A 17,447-nucleotide genomic window follows, 5' to 3' on the forward strand; every position below is an offset into this window, starting at 1 on the left:
AAAAAAAAAAAAAAAAAAATATATATATATATATATATATATATATATGTATGTATGTATGTATGTTCTGTGTGAAGTATCCACTGTTATTGTACAGTTTCAGAGAAATTACAGCTCAGAGAGTTCATATTACCTTCCCAGATAAGTTAGGAGCACCCAGTGTAGTGCTCTCCTCACCTTGAGTAGGTGAACAAAGCAGTAGAGGGAAACTATTCTACTTGATGAGCAGATTCTAGAGGATACAAACAGAAAAAAAAAATTATTCTTTCTCATCCTTCCCCATTAACAGGGCCTCACTGAGAATTTCTTTCTCTGCTCTAGGGAGGGAAACTCAGACGGGTCCCATCACTTTCCCAGGGATTCTGGATCATAAGTCTTTCAGTTCCTTCAGTCTTTAAAAACACTCTCTTTTTAATAATTAAAAAGTCTTGTCCAAAGAAGTAGAAATAGCAAATAAATACAGGAAAAAATGTTCAACATCACTGGTCATTCGAGAGATGCAAATGAAAACAACGCTGAGATTCCACCTGACTCCAGAAAGAATGGCAGCTATCATGAAATCCACCAATAACAAATGCTGGCAGGGCTGTGGGGAAAGAGGAACACTGCTCCACTCCTGGTGGGAGTGTAGACTGGTGCAAGCACTGTGGAAATCAGTATGGAGAAAGCTCAAAGAACTAGGACTGGAAGTCCCATTTGACCCCGCTATTCCACTGCTGGGGATCTTCCCCAAAGAATTAAAAGAATCATACCACAGTGATATATGTGCACCCATGTTCATAGCAGCACAGTTTGTGATAGCTAAAACTTGGAAACAGCCCAAATGCCCATCAACTAGAGACTGGATAAAGAAAATGGGGTTTTTTTAATAAAATGGAGTACTACTCAGCCATAAAAAATGAGAAATTAGAGACATTTATAGCTAAGTGGATGCACATTGAGGTGATACTCTTAAGTGAAATAAATAGGACACACATGTATAAATACCAAATAGTTTCTCTGGTGTGAGAACCTGAAAGTGTAAATAAGGACTAAATGTATAATAGGTAATGTGAAATAGGAAGAAAAGGGGCAAAGGGGAAGGAAGTGGGAGGGCTAGGGGAAAGGATAGAAGGGAATGGGATTAATATGAGAAAATGGAAAAATAGGAACAAAATCTTTGTAAATAGGGAGGACTGGAGGGGTTGAAGGGAGGGCTGGGCAAGGGTGAAAAATAAGAACCAAGAGAGACTATGTAAAGGTACAAATTTCCAATGATGAATGTCATTATATTGTATACCTAAAATGTACCAATGATTAGAATGAATAATCAATAATGTAAAATAGGAAGAAAAGGTCCAAAGGGGTAGGGGTAGTGGGAGGGTCAGGGGAAAGGAAAGAAGGGAAAGGAAAAATGATGAGAAATGGAAAAAATGGAAATAAAGTCTTTGTAAATAGGGAAGGGTGGAGGGGGTGAAGGGAGGGCTAGGAATGGGGAAAAAATAAGAACCAAGATGCATCATGTAAAGGTACAAGTTCCCAATGAGAAATGTAATTGTAATGTATACCTACAATGTACCAATAAAAGAATTTAATAAAAAAAAATGTCTTGTCCAGAATAACAATCAATAAGACAGCTGAGTGTAGTATAAAGCCTCTCTCCTCTGCCTGCAGCTCTGGCCTCACTGTGTGAGGGGCACTATCGACAGTGGGGAGGGGACAGGTATTGCTCTGGTGCCAGGTAGAGGGGCTTCATTCACATCATTTCTACACCAGTGGGAATAACATATGGGTCCTCCCACTGAGAGGACACACACTGAGCCCTCCCTCCAAGGGACATCCTGGAAGCCCCTCTTATTTACTGAGATATCTAATGCCAGCAGTGTCTTAGCATGGTCTGTGTGAATGGCACCTGGCTTTAAGGTCTGTGATACTTGGTGCTTCTTATTCACCCAACACAAAGACCCATCTATTGTAGAAGCATTGGAAAGCACTAGAATAAGCACAGCTTTGTTGATATATTCATAATTATAACAGAGAATTATTATCTATTTGGCAAGCTTTTCTTTTCTCTACTTAATTAAATCATCACTCACAGCCAAAGGTGAGCTGCCATATACTTTCATAGGAAGAAACATGTATGGATCATTTGATAAAAGATTGATTCAATACTCAGATGGCAGATAAAATTCTCATTAATGCTCAGGCAGGTACTGGCAAAACTCATTCCAGCATTTTCCAGGGAAAAGAGCATTCTAGCTAGTGGGTATCAAGCATTATGATGGGGTATCAGGCTGGCCACATCAGGGTGGGGAAGGGGGGATGTACCCACCAAACATTAAGCTATCTTAGCTGAAGAAGATATCCATCCAGGCCCCCTTCCTCCCATGCCATGCTCAATAAGTAGATGTATGGTTATTTACTTGTGAATCACCTCCTTCCAAAATAACAGTGCTCAATGCAGCTGACAGAAATATCCTTTAAAAAATGTAATAGAGAGTTTCATTCTGCTGTTCCAGAGTAGGGAAGCTGAAACTAGATTTCCCAGAATCTCCTCCACTGCATAGTTCCAGGAGAAACTGAGCCAAAAGGGGAACTTGCCTGGGATGTGGATGGCCAAGATGAAGCAGCAACTGTCACAGTCAGAAGTTAATCATGATCAGAGGTGGCAGCAGACAGGTCCCAGGGTGGCCCCTGGAGTACCACTTGTTCTCACTCTCCCTGGCTCAGGATCCACCTCTTGTTCTGCATGTTGTGCTCCCAGGCTCCCCCAGATGTTTGGCTGCAGCCTACAGAGGTTGTGGCTGCACAGAGGCAATGGTCACACCACCCCACCACACCCAGAGCACACACAAGTCAGAGGCAGGCAGCCAGAGAGCATGGAGGGCCATGCCTGGAGGAAAACATAAAATTTCAAGGTTATGAGTGCACAAGGATAAAAGCCACTTCATATTAGTGTGTAGCATGCGTAGATAGTTTCTCTAAGTACTTGAAGAAAAAAGATTTTAGAGATGTTAAAAGAGGCTGAATGTTTCTTGGCCCCAGATTTATACGTTGCAACTCTAACCCCCATTGTGATAGTATGAAGAGGTAGGACCTTTGGGAAGTGATTGGGATGTAAGGGTATAATCCTCAAGAACGGGATTAGTGTCTTTACAGGCCATCCCAGAAAGATGCCTTACCCTTTTCACACGTGAAGACACAGCAAGAAGGTGCCATCTACAAACCAGAAAGTGGACTCTCCACAGACATCAAATCTGCTGGTGTCTTAATCTTGACTTCCAAGTCTTCAGAATTATTAGAAATAAATTTCTATTGTTTCTAAGATACAAGTTCTACGATCTTTTGCTATAGAAATTCAAATAAACTAAAACAAATACTATTCATAACTGATCTAGTATTTAGAGGGAATGGTGAGCAGATGAATTAGCAGGCTGCCAATTTTCAAAAGTTAGTAATAAAGACCTGAACATAAAAGCAGTATAGTAAAAATGATGAGACCCACAAAAATAGGCTGACGAATTTTGCCCAACAAAGAGGAAAAATAAGCACATGACCTGTATAAATACCAAACACGAAGGCTTACCTGGTTCAGACTTTTTAACAAGCCCTACTGTAGAGGAACTATGCATATGTCTACTGTATATATGAGGAAGCATGTTGTAATGATGGACTGAAAGGAGTTTTGGAGCAGATTTCCTGGTTCCAGATCCTGACTCTGCCACTTAGAAGCTAGGTGGGCCCAAATGTTCTGTGCCTCAGTTTCCTATCTCATAGGGATGTTTTGAAGACTGTTAAATAAAAACTATAGGAGGTTATTCTCTTGGATTAAGCCTCTGCATTGGGCTCCACAATAACATACTAAGAATCAAAATGGAGTCACTCAAAATGGAGTCCCACATCATCAAACTGAAACTAAATTGCTATCTGACCTTCAGAGAAATCAGGAGAGAGAGCTAATACCAAGTTTCCCAAACAAGTCAGTTTCAATCTCTATGATACTGAAGTTCCCTGTCCTTTAATCCTTACAAAAACAGTAACCTGAAGTAACATGATGTTCACCAATTGGCTATTTTTCTATTGTTCTTTCTCCCTGGCCCCACCTTACAAGGAAAGTAACTTTGAAATAACTAATCAGCTTTCTTTTTTCTTTGTTTCTGCTTTTTCTAATCCCTTCTCTGTTTATAAAATCAAACTCAAGGATGCACCTTGGAACCATAATGTTAAGTGAAATAAATCAGACATACAAGCCTAAATATCACATGGTTTCTCTTACATGAGAAACCCAGAATATAAATAAAGAGCAAAATAAAAGATAGATGATAGGAAGTAGGAGAATAGATCTTTCTCAGACAGTAAAGGGATCAAGAGATAGAGGGAGGGAGAGGGGATGAAGAAAGGAATTAAGATGCGTTATGTGCATGTACCAACTCCACGAAACGAATGTAAACGTTATGTATTGCAAACACATACTAAAAAAAATGAAATTAAAAACAAAAAAACAGCCTCTTCTGCTTAGCTCATTGTAACATTTATTGTTTGAAATGGAGTGTTGCTCAACTCTAGAATCACAAATGAAGACAATTAAGGTCTTTAAGCTAAATTTGTTATCATTTTCTCTGTTGACAAGATTAAATGAGTCAATATCTGTGAAGCACTTGAGAAAGTTCATAGTATACACGAAATGCTCTATAGGTGTTTGTTATGAACAAATGTATTTATTTCCATCCCATAGTGTGAACTCAACCTTCCTAGTAAAAATCATTCCATAACTTCCTAGTTCTCATCAATTTTTTCTCTAGCCCTACACCTCAGACTGTCATCATAAATGGATATGGCAGATATGGCATCGCCAGCCACACTGCACATGGAGGCATGATGCCAAGGGGGAAGGAACAAAACCAGAAGAGCGACCTCTTTACAAAATCTGTCTTTGCAATACCTGATTTCTGTCTTTTTTGGTTGGTACTGAGTTCAAGTGGAATTGAGATAGGAGATTAGGGCACGGCAAAGCTGGGGAAGTAGGAGTGACCTGTTAACTACAAGATCCCGGACACATGTGCAGAACAGTTCCCAAAGCCCTACACCTGGACTTCTCTCCAGAACTGGAGCAGGTTTCCAACAGGATGGCCTAGACCTGAGGTCAGTCTGAGGTGTGGGGTCCCGGCACCGTCTCTCAGGACACAGATGTAGAAGTTCTCACGGCTTTCCTCGAGATTTGGACTGCATAAAAGACAAAGGCGCCAAGAACTTGCTATCATGACTTTCTTCATGGTAGTCTGCCCTGCTTTCTCCAGGGTGTCCTTTTATTACTTTTTCTCCTTTTTCTTGGCTCAAGATCACTCTGCAGAGCCAGTTTCTCCCTCACTCTTCACTTTTACTTTTTCAAATAAACTTTGCCACTGCCTTTTCCTTGTTTTGTTCAATTCTTTGCTCGAGATGAGAAGAACCTGGAATCTAACTCCAGAGGGAGGCGAACAACCCAAAACCCAGTAATGCTTAATTGGCACGCCACCCTTAGAAGGAGCTGGCTGATAACAGAGCCACTGAGTCTCTCCAGATGACTTCTCTGGGTGCCCTCCCCAGACTCAGTTTAAAGACTTCTGCTTTCCCTCTCCCAGTGTGTTTCATTTCTGGGTCTAGCAAGGTGGAAAGCATTACTGGCACGTTAAAGCTGCTTCCTACCAATCTTACACCCTGTTCCCTTGGGAATTCCAGCAAATTAATCAACCCTGATTTCCTGACAAGGGTGGGGGGCAACTGGTCATATTGATTGGGACTGTGTGTTGTCACTGGATGATCCCTTCCAAGTTGCTTTCTTTGTCATTGCACTGGCTGTGAGGTGTCCAGTCTTCGAAGAGTCTACAGAAATGTAGAGGTGCTTGGCAGTGATGAGTGTGAGATCAGAGAGGCCCTGCCTTGCCCTGGACCCAGCCCTGTTTGCACCATGCCCCCGCCTATAGTTGCCAATAGGATCATCCGGCTTTGTATGCCCCTGTGACATTTGGAAAGGGTAGAGGACATGGAAGGGAAGCAGATCACATTTTTGTGAGTCTCCTTGTCACAGAAAAGTAACTAGAGGTTCCCTAACAACTTTAATGTCACAAATTTGCTGAGTTTGCACACTAGTGTGCACTCATTTGTGAGTGTAAGATGCCTGTTTTATTCTTTCCAGAGTCCTAAGCAGGGCATGGCCTCCACTTCAGAAGGATTCACTAGGTCTTTCCTGGATCTTTATTTTGTACTTTGACTTCAGGTCCTCATAGTCATGTGAAGATGATCCAAACAGATGAACCATAGCACAAACCGTTAAATGCTCCATGGAGGGGTGCCCAGTATGATAGGAAGCAGAAGGAACCAAACTCTGCTGGAATCAGTGGAAGCTTCCCAGTGGAGGGGGCTTCCAAGCAGAGATTTGCAGGAAGCCAGTGGACCTACCAGCTGCTTCTTCAGGAGGGGTTGGCAGGAGGGAAAGACAAAGGCATCACCTTGCATCATGATCATAATTGGAGCTGGAGAAATTGAAGGCCTGGACTAGGGCCACGGAGTGGGTACAAGAAGAAAAGGGGGCCTGGGTGAGAGTTGGAGCAAACCAAGAATAGTGCCCCGGAGCTGGCTGTGGATCGACTGTGGCATGCTGGAGCATGAGTGGCCCCTGAGCTCACAGGGGAGGCCCTGCAGAGCATCTCGTTGCTTTTCTGGAGACCAGCACTTGGGCAGGAGGTGGCCTATTCCCTCACACTGCCTTTTGCCAGCCACTTTCCCTACAGCCATCAGCTTCACGTGTCACCCTTTCCTCTCTCAGACTCTCTACCATTTACCAGCCTGCTATTGTACACGCAATTTGGCTTTGGATTTCCCTATGATAGGAAGCTCTATCTTGGTCCTTCAGAGCTTCGCTGTCCCCAAAGCTTCAGGAATGAGAACTACTTCCCTGTTCTAAGCAGCCCTCTGAGGCCTAATTCCTGTCACTGGAAAGAGGAAGAGCAGCTCAGCCTTCTTCAAAGGTCATCCTCCCAACTTATCCAACCGTGGGCCCCAGGAGTACAAAACTTGACATTCATCCCTGCATTCCCAGGGGAGGAAATCTGACATCCATTACTGGGTTCCTAGGGTCCAGTAGGAGATGCTCAATGGACATGGGGTTGGAGCACTTTTCTGCTGGTAACAGAAGCAGAAGTGATACCAATTCTCTACAGTACTTCACAGACAGGACATAAGGATAAGGGTGGGGTGGAGTATTATGCTCCCCACCCCCATAGGACTTTTCTCCTGGAGTGATTTAGCTATGCATTTGCAGCACATGATGCCTAAAATTGGACACTCAGAGAGTATGAATAGAAACACCTGCTTTTCCAAGGGCATAAAATACCTTTTAGAATGAGTCAAGGCTTCCTTTCCGTAGATATTTCCCTCCACAGGGCACTTCCGAAATGAGATGATGAATCCAGGTCCAGAAATTCTATCACGTGTCTTGACTAGCTTTTTTTTGTTTGTTTTCTTCTCCCATCCACCCTGATCAAAGTTAAAACATTCCAAGGAAATTCACTTTCCAAAATTTACACTTCTCCAGAGAGGCAGAAAATAGCTTGCTTTCAAATGCACTGTGAAGATTTCACTTAAAAAATAAAGAAAATAAAATGGAACCAAATACTCCTGGCATCTAATCTGACTACAAATTGAAAGCTATACTAGTGTTTACATGGTTTTGAGTTTTATTAGGAAAGAGTTGCCTGGCGTTAATAATATGATGCTTTGCTGGAATCGAATTCTAACCCTCCATCTTTCCAGACTCTGGGAAAATGAGAACACTCTCTCCAGGCCCTGAGCCTCCAGAGGCTTAAGGAGAAGGTATTTGTTGTGGGACCCAAATGAGAACCACGGCTGCCGTAAATGAACATCATGAATTTGTATTTGTAATATCTAAGTGGTTTCCTGCAGCCTCTGATAGGTAGAGCTCATTGAAGGTACAAATGAGGAAACTCAGTTTTAGCCAGATTAAATTCCTTGCCTAAGAAGACCACACAGGCAGATAATGAAGGAAACTAGAATTTGCATTTTAGTTTGTCCTCACTCATTATCAGCCCCCATCACAAAGATTTTCCTGCCCTACTGTCATGAGTATAGTTGGAAACCCTGGATGTCACCAATTTCTAAGTGCCAGGAGAACATCCCAGCAGGTAATGCTCTTGAAGGGCACATACAAGGTGTTTGTTGTCAAAGTCACTCCAGGAAAATGAATCTTCCTTGATCATAGAAAGTTATGTTATCAATGGAAAAGATTATTTACATTATTTACATTTTTCATAAAATTATTTAAAGAAGAAGTGATTAATTTGGGTTAAAATATAATGGGAGGGATAATTTTGAAATTTCTTTTTTCTTTCTCTGAATCACAAGAGGATGACCTTATATTCTAGAGACATTATCATAAATGTCCTACAGTCCAGCCCCAAAAGGGCATGAATCCCTTTTGGAAATTTCCTAGGGAGACCTTTGAAGGGCAGTAGGAAGTCAGGACGGCTGGTTCACAGTGTCACAAGGAGACCTTCCGAGACTGGGTGACAGTATGAGTTTTAAGCTGATTCTTATTGGGATCATCTGGCTTTGGGGTATTTAGCAGAAGTGGGCTTGGCGGGCTTAAAAAGAAAACCTAAAAAAATGAGTATGGAATCATTGGAACCACACCCTAGAAGTTCCCAGAAATGAGAGATCCACACAAGTGATCAGGAACCAGTAAATCAAGGTAGTAAATAGAAAGAGAGACAGATGAGAATAAAACAAGATCTTGCTGTGACAAGGCCAGGGCTTGTGGTGTGGGACTCTCTCTCTCTGCTTATTTCAGAGGTACCAGTAAATTAAGAATTGGATGAACAAACTAGAATCCTGCTTTGACTCTGGCGAAGTTTCTAGGTCGGCTCCTGGAATCCCTGGCCTTCTCTAGCTCCAAAAAAGAAAGAAAACCTCCATAGTAGGAGGCAGAAACTGTGGCATTATTCTTTGCCTTGTCTGCCAGGCAAGGTTGACATGGACAGAAACCTACCCATGTCCACGTGCTTAGACAGCTCGGCCCTGGTGACACATTCGCTCTGAACAGACCAGGCTCTGGGTTCACGCCCACACGTGTGAAAATCATGTAAGCAGGACCAAAAGGACTTGCTATATCAGAGGGAGCCACAAACACTCAGGCAGGAGCACCCCAGCCATGCAGGGCATGCAAACCCAGTGCCAAAGCCCCTCTGTACCATGCAGTCCCAAGCCCATGCTCTCCAATTTCATCATTTCTGGTTTAAAGTGGGCCTGCAATTTTCATTTCTTTATGGGTTTAAGTAATCTATTGCAAATGGCACCAGCAGGCTGCAACGCATTCTTGCTGAGGAAACTGTTCTTTCTCTTCAGCAGCTTTCTGGTTGAAGATATCCTGGGCTGGGTGACTGTTTTACATTAGCTATAATGGTGTTTATATTGGACGCACTGATGTTTAAATCACTGGACATATTTGTTATTAGGAGGGAGGCAGTGGCATTGTTTAGCCAAAAGTATCTGAGTGGGTGTGGGGGGCTTCTATTAGTATTGATAATATTTTACAAGAGACCTTGCAGGGATGTTTATAATAATAGCAGTGCTGTTTATCTTACCAGGATTATGTTGAAGCAATTTTAATTGTATTCATATTAAACATATCGATGCTAGAACTGATGTAATATGTTTAGCATTTTTATGAAGGTTGCTGAGTTGGGGGCTTTTCAGGTAGAATTAAAGTGCCAGGAAGACAATGGGACATATGGAAAGCATTTGGGGGAGGGGGTCCTGTTCTTGTCTAACAAGAAGGATTAGTGCATTCGCCGGAGTACAGTCTGTACAGTGGGCTGCAAAGCTACCATCTGCTTCCCTTGCAATGGTGTTCTCTTGGCTGGTGCGAGCAAGCAATTGCTCTGAGTCCCTGTGTTCTCACAAGCTCCACCAAAGCCCAAATGTCAGAGATACTTCAGATGCTTTGCAGCTGGCTGTCGCACCCAGAGATGTTTCAAAATGGATTTTGTAATGGCTTATAAAAGTCCCACATTGTGCACCAGTGGTTATTGAGTGTGATATAGTGTGCATAAGAATGTTCCAAATTCCCTCCACGCTGTATCCATCAATCTGGCTCTATTAGGGTTGGCAGGATAATGGCTGGAGAGAGGCTCTGGACTTTATCTCCAGCTGAAAGAAGCATCCTAATTATCTACTCATCAGAGCAGCCCCACTCCTGGCTTGAGGAGATCACTGCCAGCTCAGGCCAAAAATTCCAAATCCTCACAGTCACCCACTAGGGCCATGGAGGCTGGGGTGCAGGGCTACGTTCCACCCAGCTAAGGAACACAATCCCAGTAAGTCCTGAAAACCGATCCGACTACCCAGCTGGGAGCATTGCTCCAAATTAACCCAGTAAGGCTCAGTTTCCAGACACTTTCCTTCCAATCCAACTCAGTTCTTTCCTGAGGCTGTGTGGCACAGGCCGGGACCCAATGCAGGCAAGTTAGAAGGCCTGATTTTCTATACTTTGGGAAGAATATTTATACCTCCTTCGTAAGGATATTTGGAAGTTTAAAGGTGGGAGGGCACCCAACAGAATATCTGGAACATATCATGCACTCATTAATGGGCAAATTAAAAAAATCTATGGTAATGTGTAATCCCAGCACTTGGGAAGCTGAGGCAGGAAGATTGCAAGTTCGAGGCCAGCCTAGACAACTTAATGAGACTCTCTCAAAAGGGGGCTGGAGGGAGAAAAGTAAACCTACTGGAGTGTGGACTATCAGGGCTACATGGGACATGGATGGCCCGCTTGATAGCCATATGGCTATTCTCTTGTAGAATAACAAAGCAGTGTTTATAAAGAGCTTTCTTCTTCACAAAATACTTCTTATTAATATAATCCTATAAGCTTGTAATATTATCATTATTATTATTCTCCCCATTTTCCTGAAGAGAAAGCTAGATAAGGAGAAGAAATAAGGCTCAGCAAGATGAAATGATTTTCCCATTTACTCAAGGATGATTTCCTGAATTCTTATTGCTGGCATCTTTGGCTGGGAGAGACAAGAGTCCCCAAACCACTGTGGTTACAAGTGGCTGAGACAGGATGGAACACACAGATTCTCAAGCTTCACGGACCTTTCTTGTCCTAAGCCATCACGCTGCTTTCCTTCCAGAAAGTGCTCAGGAGATCTGCCAATGCAGGAAGTGCAGAAACTGGAGCACATGTATAAATAATTACAATAGCATGTGCAAAGAATGGAACATCCTTGAGAGTGTAGTGAGATTGGAGAAAAGGATGAGATAATGGCTAGGTGATAGGATGCAAGGCTTCAGGACAGAAATGGACCTTGAGCTTTGGGAAATCAACAGGACTTATATAGGACCAAGACATTCTAAACAGAGGAACTAGAATAAGTAAATGTCTCAGAGCGGGAAAGCAGGAAGAACTTGTTGGGAAAAGTAGGTTATTTCCTTTGCACTCCAGGGATGGTTACAGAAAGAAACAGAATAGCAGGCCCCACAAGTTCCCAGGTCAGACTGCTGCTGATGCTCCGGGACACACACTTTGAGAATCACTGCCCTTGATTTTCTTTGGGAAAGGGGCTGTGCCTCATTGCTGGACCTGCCATCTGGATACACATTATAATTAACTGGGGAGCCAGTAAAAGGCCCCTAGCCAGTCCATACCTAGATCAATTCTCTCAGGACCTGGCAGTTCAACCTGAACCACATCAACGTGTTTAGGGGCTGCTCAGGTGACTTGCAAGTATAAACAAGGTTAAGAAATACCACTCTATTTTCCCCACACTTGATTTCTTTCAGCTTTTTTGCCAATTATAGCTGCCTTCTAGTCTCAGTTGAGCAAGTCTTCTTTCTGTGTGTTCTCAGTATGATTTTTTTCCACCATGTTGCAAAGTCCTTTTGCATTTAATTCATCTTCATGGGGTTGGAGGTAAGGGTTCGTGGAATCATAAGTTTGTGACACCTTCAAACAGTATTCTTTAAGTACTTGTTCAATGTTTACTTAATGGAGCTGGGAAGAAAATTATTCTCTTAATATAAATTCAGAAAGGTTCTTCTAATTCACTCCCACACCCAAAAGAGCATATCCAGTGTTCATTTAAAAAAGAAAGAAAAAGGAAAAAAAGAAAAACAAACATTTCCTATTTTTCCTGTGTTTCTGCAACTCTATTCAGTTGTCTTTTATGGTTTTCTGAAGTAGACCAACTTCTTGGGGTTTAAGACTACTGAGGGGTTTAAATTTAGTCAATAAGATGAATCACTAAGGTGAAGAACACCATATCCACATACTCTGGTTCCAATGTCTCAGCTGACTGCTCTTGTCCGAGCATGTCCCCCCAAAAATGTACCTAAAATAGGCAAGTGCAGGCAAGGCCTTTTTTTTCTTAATTTCTACTCAAAGGTGTTTTGTACTCAGGTGAGAAAAGGACTCAATTTAAATTTTGCCAATTATGTAAAGTTTTAACAGTAGGGCTTCTAAATAATCTGGCTCCATATTTCCAATTCATTCTCAGGAAGTTTGGCCCATGGATAGGTGCCCTGGGAGGTGGTCCAGCTGGCCCTTTCTCCAATCCCCTTTGGCTTCCAAGTTATTCTTTCCATCCAAAGTGTTCCACGAAGGTGAATGTGATAACCATTTCTGCTCACTAGAGAGTTGGCTCCTACAAAAATCAAGGACGAGAAATTCTCAGGCTGGAGGAAGTCACCACCAGTGCCAGATCCCATTGAGATGCCAAGTGAGGTGAGACAATGGAGGGTAAGAAAAGAAAAGTGTCTGTTTGTTAGAGGAGTGGGTGTCATGTGAGAATGTGGAGATGCTGAGTTTGGAAAGTTGAAAGGAAGACAGGGTCAAGGAGGCATTTTGTTTATTGGCTTTTGTTCTTTAAGGTTAGAAAGGGCTGAATTCATGGTTCTAGGCTGTATAGAGAAGAGATACAGACTAAGAGAGGAATATGCAGTAAAGTATGTTCCACACACAGCCCTGTTGCTGCAAAGACCAAGATGGTGAGGTCCTGGGTGAAGTTTACTAAAATTTGTTTCACTTTGTTGCCCTTCTGTTCAGTTTCCGCCTCTCCTCCTCACCAGCCAAGCAGTGTTTTGTCTGTAGTGAACTCCCATAGAAAGTACACAGTACTAGGGGCGCGGAGGATCTGTCACAAAGACAGGGACTGCTTGGAAGAAGATTGGGTCATTTTGGCAAATAGTATTTCTAGATTTATAAAATTTTATTTACAGGAGCAGTTTTTAAAAATTTCTTGGTTTTGTTTTATTTACTTTTTAAAGTTCAAATGCACATTCTGTGAAGTATACGAATCTGACTGCTGTTGAATTTTTATGTATCACCAGATGAAGATGCGGAGCACCCGAAGCACCCTCAAAGGCTCTCTGTTTTGTATTTTTATTTTATGAAAACACTAATTTTCATAACCTAATAATAAGAGAATAGTAATAGTTATTACAGTGTATCATTATTTTAAAAAGTAGTTAATACAAGACATAAGCAAAAAATCTTTTTACAAAAAGGAAAGAAACATAATAACACAAACTTTCTTTTCAACAAACTAAGATAAACTATTGGTATAAATGAAATAAATTAGCATATATATTGAAATATTTTTTAAACAATGGAATATGTAATTTGGGGAAGTATTCGAACTTCTCCCTACTTCCTTTTTTTTTGGTTTTTGTACCGGGGATCGAACTCCAGACCTTGCACTTGTGAGGCAGGGACCGGAACCACTGAGCTAAAACCCTGGCCCTTCCTACTTCTTATTTATCTCTCCTCTATTTTGCTCTTATTTGTGAAACCATGCAATATTTGAGCTTGTGGGTTTGATTTGTTTCACTTAGCATTAAGTTCACAGGCTCTCTTATTCCATCTTCTAGTCAACATTCCACTCCCCGTGATCACTGTGATGGTGTCTTGTTCTTGAGCTTCATATACATGAAACTGCATAAAAAGATCTTCTTGGGCTGGGGATTTAGCTCAGTGGTTCCGCCGCCTGCCTCACAAACGCAAGGTCCTGAGTTCGATTCCCAGTACCAAGAAAAAAAAAAACCAAAGGTCTTCTTTTGCTCAACATAACTTCCATGAGATTCATCCTAGTGGTGGGTATCCTTGTTCATTTGTTATTTCTAGGAAATATTCTATTGTATGGCTATACTAGGATTTATTCATTCTTCTCTTGATAGATATGTGGTTGCTCCTGGTTTGGGGCTTTTATCAATAAAAGTACTGTGTACATTCTAGAACATGTCTTGGGTAGATATGTGAACTTTTCCTTTTAGCTGTATATCTTGGAGTACAGTTGATAGGTCCTAGGTGGTGTAGTGTGTAGGAACTAAGGGCAGGGTATTTTTGAGATTTGAGGGCTTCTTGTGTTCCACAGAACAAGGCTTGTGATGAATAGCATGATACCTTCCATTATATCACATGCTCTCACCATGGTGCCTTTTACCCCCTACCTAATACCCATCTGGACTCCACGCATGTCCCTGACCATTCTTAAGTGTCTGACTTCTCTATTTTCTTATTGTTTTCTGTACTGTTAATGCCTTCTTACCCTTTCTCTATCTATTGGAGAACTATTTATCCCTCAAGACTTTTAACTCCTTCACCAAATCTGTCCTTGGTGTTTCCCTTTCTCCCCCTGTGATAGTTAATTTTACACATCAACTTGACTGGGCCACAGGATACCCACATAACTAGTTAAACATTATGTCTGGTCGTGTCTGTCTCTGAGGGAGTTTTGGAAGGAGATTAGCATTCAGACTGGTGGACCAAGTAAACTGGATGGGTCTCCCTAATGAAGGTAGCACCAGCCAATCCACTGAGGTCCTAAACAGAACAAAAGGCAGAGGAAGGTTGAATTAACTCTGCTTGCTGGCTGGAGGTAGGACATTGATCTCCTGCCCTCAGCATTCTTGGATCTCAAGGCTTCAGATGCTTACTGGAATCTGTATTATCAGCCCCCAAGCTTTCAGGTCTTCAAACTGTACTCCTGGCTTTCTTGGATCTCCAGTTTACAGATAGCATTTTGTGAGACTTCTCAGCCTCCAAATAATTAGATGACACTACCTCACACACAAAAAAAATTATAGATATATACTGTGGAAAATAGTGTGTGTGCCTGTCCATCCTATTGATTGTTTCTCTGGAGAACCTAATTAATACATTGCCCTCGGTAACACTTAACCTGTGCACACAAAGCATTTTGTCCGTATCTTTATTACATCTAATCATTCTGTGTTGGGATCACTTTGTTCTGAGGCAGCAATGCCCTGCAAGGCAGGGTCTGTGTCTTGTTCATCTCTCTGCTCTCCACTCATCCATGCAACTTCAAACTACAAAGAGGGTTAATAAATCTTTTCACGCTTAATCTCTGAACTCTACTTTAGATAAACAGAAGAGGTGGCCTAGGGAAGAACAGTAAGAGGAAAGCCATCTAGTTCAATAACATTTCAAGTGGAATTGTGTTTCATAGTTATGACAAATAATGAACATGAAAGTAAGTGAGAAGCCATGCACGGCGGTGCACACCTATAAGCCCTACTATTTGGGAGGCTGAGGCAGGAGAACTGCAAGTTCAAGGCCAACCTTGGTAATTAGCAAAATTCTGTCTTAATAAGAGATAAAAAGTGATGAGGATGTAGTTCAATAGTATAGCACTTGTCTAGAAGGCACAAAGCCCTAGGCTTGAAGGCCAATACTACAGAGAGTAAGACAGGCAGAGAGAGAGAGAGACAGAGAGAGAGAGATTTAGGAAGGAAAAAAAGAAAGGGGGAGAGAAGAAAGGCATGCTGGTGATTCAAAATTTGTCTATTTTCTATAATATCAAACACCCAGATACAAAGTATTATTTTATTTTCCTTGGCAAACTGTCCAGCTATTTCCAAACATCCAGATGTTCTCTCTGATATAACCCAAACAACTCCGTGTCCTTCTCACATTTTATGAAGATATTTAGAATCCAGGAGACAGAGCATGGATTTAGTTGTAAATTCAATAAATACAGGCCCAAGGGCAGAATGAATTCAAAGATAAACCTAAGATGTGTGAAGCGGTCAAAACCCAGCGATTCCAGAGGGTTCCCTGGTTAGTGTACTTCTGCTTATCTTCCAGTTACATGATGAAGGAGTTGTCCTACCCCATAGTTCCAGTCCTTCTTGGCCATGACGGATAACCAGCAGCTTTTCTCAAAACATGCTAATCACTTGAAACCTCTAAGCTTGAATATGTGAGTCATCTTTCCATTACTACAACAAACATCTAAATTAAATTAACTTAAAAAGAAGAAATTTTATTTTGGCTCACAGTTTTAGAGGTTTCGATCAATGATTGATTTGCTCCATTGCTTTGGGCCTGTAGCAGCACAGTCTGTCGTGGCAAGAGTATGTGTCCTAGGGCAAAATAGAAGAAATTGATTCCTCAAATAAAATCATCTTCCAGTAGGGGAGCCCATACCATGAGCACCAAGGCTCAGCAGCAGGACCTGATCATCTGTGGGAAAGGGTAGTCTTGTCCTATGTCCTCTCAGTGGAAGAAGATTCCCTGGACACAGAGCCCCAAGCTTTGGGGAATAATGGCTGAGTATGAGAGGGTCAGTGTAAAAGAAGTAATGAAGGTAGAGCACAATTTGAAAAAAACTGAGGCTGGGATCAACAATGACATGTCAGAATGGGTAGAAAGACAGGTGTCCTCTAGAGCAATTAAGTGGCCGGGAAATACAGTGTAGTAACAGTCTAAGTCAGCACAATACTTCTAGGTAATTCCAAGGAATGCACCTCTCAGTGAACCAGGCCTGGGTGAGCACAAGCAATCAATTAGAGAAGTAAATGAGATTTGATCATAATCTATTGGTTTAATATTGGATTAATATAAAACTCAGGCCTGAGAACTACACTGTCTTACCTCAGAATAAAAATTCCATTGTCAAATAAATTTTATCATCATTGCAACTATATGTCCCTCTTGGAGCTCTACCATGGCTGTGAGCATTCAAAGGTCTGAGAAGTCATAAGTAATAACACCTGCTTAACTTTATTTCAAGTCAGCATTCCCCAAATTTATTTGAACTTAGGGCTCCCTGCCCTATCTTTGTCCTCTTTTCTCATGTAATCCTATCAACATCCTGTAGAATTTAGTTTCCAGGGAACATACTTCAGAAAATATTAGACCTACGGACCCCTAAAAGATTTTCTAAAGTGATCTATAAGGGATTCTAAGTACTGGTTTTAAAAAACACCAGTGAAGCCAGGTGTGGTGGCACACATCTGTAATTCCAGCATTCAGAAGGCTGAGCCAGAAGGACCGACGCAAGTTCAAGTCCAGCCTAGGCTCCATAGTGATTTCAAGGCCAGTCTGACCCACAGAGCGAGACCCTGTCTCAAAAAACAAAACAAAACCAAAAAACTCACAGACAAAA

This window comes from Heterocephalus glaber, unplaced genomic scaffold (genome assembly GCF_053883595.1).
Source record: "Heterocephalus glaber isolate CG9 unplaced genomic scaffold, H.glaber_assembly_v1.0 deba00001481, whole genome shotgun sequence".
Lineage (NCBI taxonomy): Eukaryota > Metazoa > Chordata > Mammalia > Rodentia > Bathyergidae > Heterocephalus > Heterocephalus glaber.